Raw genomic sequence first — 7,084 nt, 5'->3', positions numbered from 1 at the left:
CTTGAACCGGGCGGCAGAGGCTCGACTCGACGCAGAGCGCGCGGATGGCGCTCTCTTCGATGCCCTCCTGCAGGCGGAACCGGACGTCCTGGACTTGAACCGGGCGGCGGAGGCTCGAATCGACGCGGAGCGCGCGGATGCCGCTGCCATCGAGGCCCTCCTACGGGTGGAACCGGACGTCCTCGACTTGAACCGGGCTGTGCTCTCGTCCGTGCAGAGCGCCCGCACGCTCTGCTTGAACGAGTAGCTGGAGGTCAAGGACAACCACGGTGCGGAGACACACGTCGGCAGCGACGGCTGGTTCGCGCCGGCAGCCAAAGACGACGAGGCCATCTCTTTCCGCGAGCAGTGATAGTTTTTCTTTATGTTGTTGTTTTTATGGATCTTTTGATGTGTAAAAACATATATTTGTTATGCAAGTCGCCTGACTTGGGTCAGTCTACCATTTCAGGCGGTTGGATGAATATCCTACATCTCCTAACCCTTCTTTCCTTCTTCCTCACCTCTTCTTCTTCCCCAACAGACCACCACACGGGCCGTACGGATACTCCCCAACATGCAGTTGGATAAACATACTCTATGAACGAAAATTATGTGTCAGCGATAGGATGGCTGAGTTTGGTTTGTTCACATGCGACAGCATGTGTCAGTGAGGGTGCGTTCCCTTGGTTGGGTTTGCGGCGTGCAGGAGCGACTGTGTGAGGGTGCGGTGCGACCGCGGCGTGCAGGAGCGACCGTGTGAGGGTGCGGTGCGACCGCGACAGCCGTGCGCAAGTGTACCTCCTTCTCATTTTGAAAACTTTAGTGTAACGCCCACGATGCGGCTATATCTCCCACGTGTCGAGGCACGACTTAGAGGCATAACCGCATTGTAGGTATTGTCGCAAGAAGGGTCATCTTCACACAATCCCATGTAATGAACAAGAATGGGATAAAGAGTTGGCTTACAATCGCCACTTCACACAATACATAAATAAATCATACATCAATCAGAGTACACACATAGGTCCGACTACGGAACCAAAAGAAAAGAAGACAACCCCAAATGCTAGATCCCCGATCGACCCAACTGGGCTCCACTACTGATCATCAGGAAACGAAACATAGTAACGACCAAGTTCTCGTTGAACTCCCACTTGAGTTCGGTAGCATCGCCTGCACTGGTATCATCGACACCTGCAACTGTTGGAAGTATCTGGTGAGTCACGAGGACTCAGCAATCTCACACCCGCGAGATCAAGACTATTTAAGCTTATGGGTAGGAAAGGGGTAATGAGGTGGAGCTGCAGCAAGCACTAAGCATATATGGTGGGTAACATACGCAAATAAGAGCAAGAAGAGGAGCAACGGAACGGTCGTCAACTAGTAATGATCAAGAAGTGATCCTGAACTCCTACTTACGTCAAACATAACCCAAAAGCCGTGTTCTCTTCCCGGACTCCGCCGAAAAGAGACCATCATGGTTACACACGCGGTTGATGCGTTTTAATTAAGTCAAGTGTCAAGTTCTCTACAACTGGATATTAACAAATTCCCATCTGCCACATAACCACGGGCACGACTTTCGAAAGATAATACCCTGCAGGGGTGTCCCAACTTAGCCCATTATAAGCTCTCACGGTCAACGAAGGATATTCCTTCTCCCGGGAAGACCCGATCAGTCTCGGATTCCCGGTTTACAAGACATTTCGACAATGGTAAAACAAGACTAGCAAGACCACCCGCTGTGCCGACAAATCCCAATAGGAGCTGCACATATCTCGTTCTCAGGGCACACCGGATAAGCTAAGCGTACAGGTACCAACGTAACCCAAGTTGCCAAGGGACGGTCCCGCACGGTGCTCTAGTTTGGACCAACACTCAGAGGAGCACTGGCCCAGGGGGGGGGGGTTAAAATAAAGATGACCCTTGAGTCTGCAGAACCCAAGGGAAAAAGGCTTAGGTGGCAAATGTTAAAACCAAGGTTGGGCCTTGCTGGAGGAGTTTTATTCAAGGCGAACTGTCAATGGGGTCCCATAAATCACCCAACCGCGTAAGGAACGCAAAATCAAGGAACATAACACCGGTATGACGGAAACTATGGCGGCAAGAGTGGAACAAAACACCAGGCATAAGGCCGAGCCTTCCACCCTTTACCAAGTATATAGATGCATTAATTAAATAAGAGATATTGTGATATCCCAACATATCCATGTTCCAACATGGAACAAACTTCATCTTCACCTGCAACTAGCAACGCTATAAGAGGGGCTGAGCAAAGCGGTAACATAGCCAAACAACGGTTTGCTAGGAAAGGTGGGTTAGAGGCTTGACATGGCAATATGGGAGGCATGATATAGCAAGTGGTAGGTAGCGCAGCAAAGCAATAGAGCGAACAACTAGCAAGCAAAGATAGAAGTGATTTCGAGGGTATGGTCATCTTGCCTGAAATCCCGCAAGGAAGAAGAACGAGTCCATGAAGAAGACCAACAGACGGAGTCAAACGAATCCTCACAACTCCGGAACGAAACCGAAGCTAACGAGAGAAGCAAACCAGAAAGAAGCAAACAACATAGTAAACAACCATCACATAAACATGGCATGATGCACAATCAAGTATGATGCATGTCCGGTTTAATGAGGCATGGCATGGCAAAGTGCACACACAATACTACACGAAACACCACATCAATTATTTAGTTCTCTCTCGTTTATGTACCCAACATTATTAAATGTTATTAAACATGGCAAGGGGTGAAGCATATGAAAACTACCTATTTAGGCAAGTTTAAATGAGGCCGGAACAACAAACAACAATTCCGGAAAAACCCCATGTGCATATTTTAGATTTGGTACTGTTCTGCCATAAACGCAATTTTAATGTTGTTAAACAGCAAAATAAAGTGCACCAAGTTAATCTATGCATTTTCCTACCCCATTTACATATAAAGTTTATTAAATTCCGAGTTACGGTTAATTAGATATGAAATAAATCATTTTAGCATGGCATTCGAGCAAATTTAAACAAACAGCATTTTAAACATGGATGAGAGTGGCATATTACGAAACTAGATGAAATTCTAAGCACTTTTCATATATAAATTATTTACATATGATGCATGGTTATTCAGTTATTAAATGCATGAACAGCAAGGGGTAATCTATAAATATGCAGTTTTTTTTCTTCTGGAAATAGCGAAATTCGTTCATAGCAGAAAAAAATATACATCGGGCCGAATCTGCACTTGGGCCAACAGTGGAAGGGGGCGCAACGGTGGCTCACCATGGGCTGAGGCCCAGCTGGTGGAGAGGGAGGCTGGAAGGGGCACCGGGGTGTGGCCTCACCCAGTGGGCCTTGGCCCGGTCGATGCATGCGGCTGAGGCGCGCTGGGCCTTAACGCTGTCAACGGCGAGGAGGGGAGACCGGTTCGGGGCGATGCAGTCAAAGGGGCGAGCAGCTTCGCTGCCAGATCGTGCGCGAGGTCAACGCGAGGTTGTCCCGCTCGATGCAGGCGGCACTGGAAGAACTCAAGGGACGCGAAGGATCCCGCGACGCAGAGGCCAAAGAGGCCGGTACTCGACGGATCCGGAGGCTGGCGACGTCGCAGAGGGACTTGGCGCGGCTGGTGAGGTAGGAGCGCGGTTCGCCTGGGTGCAGAGGAGCGTGGGTGGAGGCCATGGTCTCCCAGCGACCTAGGAAGGAGCGAGCGGTGAAGTCTCGTCTCTTCTCGGACGAAGCAGAGGTCCGGCACGACGGGGCTTGAGCGCCTGATGCGGCGGTGGAAGATCCGGGCGCGCGGAGCATGGATCCATCCATCCCCGGCACGAAACGACGACGACGGAGCTTGATGCAGCGGCCATGGTGGTCTCCTGTGAGCGAAAACAGAGAGAGGGAGGGGGAGATCGTGAGAAAGAGAGGTAGAGAAGCAGCAGGGGGAAAAGAGCAGGGTTGTCGGGGCACTCATCTCCGGCGATGTTCCGGTCGCCGGTGTCGACCGGCCGACGAGGCGGGGTCGAGGGTGATGGGGAGCTGCGGGAGGAGCTCGGGCAGAGGCAGGGGATCGAACCCCTCTCGATCTAGATCGAGGAGGGAGCGGGAGGCGCGGCTGCGGCTTGCGGTTGGCCGACGGCGGGGATGAGCTGCTCGTGATCCCCTTGGGATCGAGCAGGGAAGTCTCTGGTTGGTGGAATGGGTGGATCGGGAAGGATCCCGAGGAGGACGAGGAGTGGCGGCGGGGAGGGATTGATGGCACAGCTCTCCTAAAAATTAGGGTTAGGCTGATATTTATAGTAGGTAATAGGTATGAGGGGGTATTTAGATCATCGGATCAGGAATGGGCGGTTGAGAAAAAAAAGATTAAGAGAGATCAAATAATAAACCGAAGATATTATAGGGATGATTGGTGATGATCCGAATCCAACGGTGATGACTGAGCGGGTCGGGTTCGGGTAAGTTTCGGAAGAGCAAGCAAGGGGTTTGCGGGATGTGCAGAGAGGTTCGGAAGTCAGGCAAGAGGGAAAAAATCTGGTTGGTCTCGGAACGTCAACGAAGGCAAAAGGGAACGCGGCAACTACGAGCAACTACAAGTTTTAAGAAAACATGCGGATGCAATACGGATGATGCAATGATGAATGCAACAAATAAATAAATCACACGACGAATACGAAAAACAAGGAAGGCATCTGGAGCGTCGGTCTCGGGGCGTTACATTTAGGCAAGCTTGGCAAAAATGTGTGGCGAAGTTTGGCAATGCAAGGCCTAGACCCAAACAGGATAAGTACGTACGTACTAGTGTTAAAAGAGAAAGGCGGGGTTTTCCTTCGCGGGATTTAATCGATAATAATCCTCGTTTCACGTGTCAATTAATGCGTATTTTTTTCTCCAAAGACCAAAGAGCTAACCATCTCACTCCTCATCTCTTGATTAATGCAGCGTCATGCAAACCAACCTTCTCACTTCCGCATGCATGCAGGGGATATTAATGTCCTTGGTTGCTAACCCCATCAATTTTGCCTCGATTAGTGTTAGTGGCCCTTGGCAAATTGTAATTTCGATATACTGGCCTTGTGTACAAAAAAAATGGAGGTAGTAACTATATTTGACTTCCTTCCCCATTGCGGTGACGTCGACGATTTCTTTTTTTGGTGGTTTGGCGAAGTGCGTTCGACGAAGAACACCATTGAGGGAGACCACGGTAAGTCGTTCGCAAGTGCCGCCTGCAAGCCAAGACAACCGCCTTATTTGCATCCAGGAAGTCCTTTACTAGTACTACTAGGAGTACTAGTGCGGTGAGATGTTTTCTCGAAGAAGACGATGGAGAAGCGGAGTCAGCGAAGAGTGAAATGATGGTTGCTTCGTCCGTGCTTTTGTGATTTGACGCCTCACTGCTTTGTGATTTGTGATAGAAGGGACAGGGGAGTAGACTCTGTGCTCTATACTGTACTACATGCGTCCAAGCATGGGAGAAAGAGGAGACACGTTGCATTTTTCTATTCCTTCAATCAATCAATCAGGGAGCTTCGGTTCCATCTTTTTGGCTTTGGCAACACCGTCCACAATGGTTCCGACGATGCCAAAAGCTATTTTCACATTTGGCTACACATTGTGGATGCCCTTAACCGTACCACTTGGTTTTGCTCCTGTGTGCTATCTATACAAATCTCAATTATATTGATCTAAAAAATTATAGAATCAAGATTAGTAAAAAGGAGGTGATTTTGCCGCGCGGATGGCGGGGGAGGTTTCTTATTTGGCAATGCTACATCCACGTAATGGTTTACGTAAAGTTACAAACTGATGTGATGTGGGACTATTTGATTGGATTAAAGTGTAAGTGCATCTAGTGCCCCTTAGTGATTTTGGTGTATTGAAGACTTATAGGTTAAGGGACTAATGTGTTTGTGAGTGTACACAGATCTATAAGTCTATGAGGAGTTTGATATTTACAGAGAAAGTCGACCCCTAAAAATGAAGTTCTTCGACTGAAGACTTTCTGAAGACTTTGAAAGTGAAGAAATTGGTGTGACCCTGAAGACTTGGTATTCATTTGAGGAATATGAAGCGTGAAGACTTTTGTTTTCGTAGTGTCATTTTCCCTTTCTTGAGTCATAGGAAACATTTCATATACACCTACCAAGGGGGTTGAGGAAATACTAAGGAAAAATTTCCATGTGATGCTCAACTCAAAATCCTACACCTACCAATCCCTTCGAGTGAATCCATCGGAAATCTCATACAGTTCAGTCATATTCTTCAGTGACAGAGACGAAGTTCTTCTGGTCTCTGAGGAATTTGTTCTGACTGAGGAGTTAGGAATTCGCCAGTGCGGATTGCCTACACAGTGAGGAACATGATAGCCCTGAGGAATTTGATACTCAAATTTCCGACCGTTGCTGTGCTGCGCGCCAGCTGTCCCAAAATATCTTATCCACCTAACGGTCATATCATTGAAGGGCATTTATGTCTTATAATGTCGGGCTGCTCCCTAGGCTATAAATAGCCACCCCCTACAACCACTAGCTGGTTGGCTGCTCTGAGAGAAACTGACACTTGTCATTTGAGAGCATCCCATCCTCCGAGGAATTTGAGTGAAAATCATCAAGTGAGGAAAACCCCAAACCCAAACACCTACAAACCCAAAGTGATTGAGCATCACTGAAGAGATTGATCCTGCGTGGATCCGACGCTTGTTACCTTTGAAGACTGTGCTTCTTCCAGACGGTTAGGCGTCATGGTCTAGAGCATCCAAGAGGAAATTGTGGATCGCCGAGTGACCGAGTTTGTGAAGGTTTGGAAGTCACCTGAAGACTTACCACGAGTGATTGGGCGAGGTCTGTGTGACGTTAGCTCAAGGAGAATACGGTGAGGACTGTGTGTCCGGTACTGGGTGTCCTTAGGTTTAAATACCTAGCCGCTCCAACCAGACGTACGACTGAGACAGCAGTTGGAACTGGTCTACCAAATCATTGTCTTCACCAAGCCAACTGGTTCTATTTCCTCAACTCTTTCATTTCCTCATTACTGTGTTGTGCACTTGTTCATATCTGTGTTTGAAGACTTTGACTGAAGACTTTCTCAATTTCCTCAGTTCAATTTCTTCAGTCT

The sequence above is a fragment of the Triticum aestivum genome, chromosome 2D (assembly GCF_018294505.1).
Source record: "Triticum aestivum cultivar Chinese Spring chromosome 2D, IWGSC CS RefSeq v2.1, whole genome shotgun sequence".
Taxonomy (NCBI): Eukaryota; Viridiplantae; Streptophyta; class Magnoliopsida; order Poales; family Poaceae; genus Triticum; species Triticum aestivum.
Note: the sequence above shows the minus strand (reverse complement) of the source record.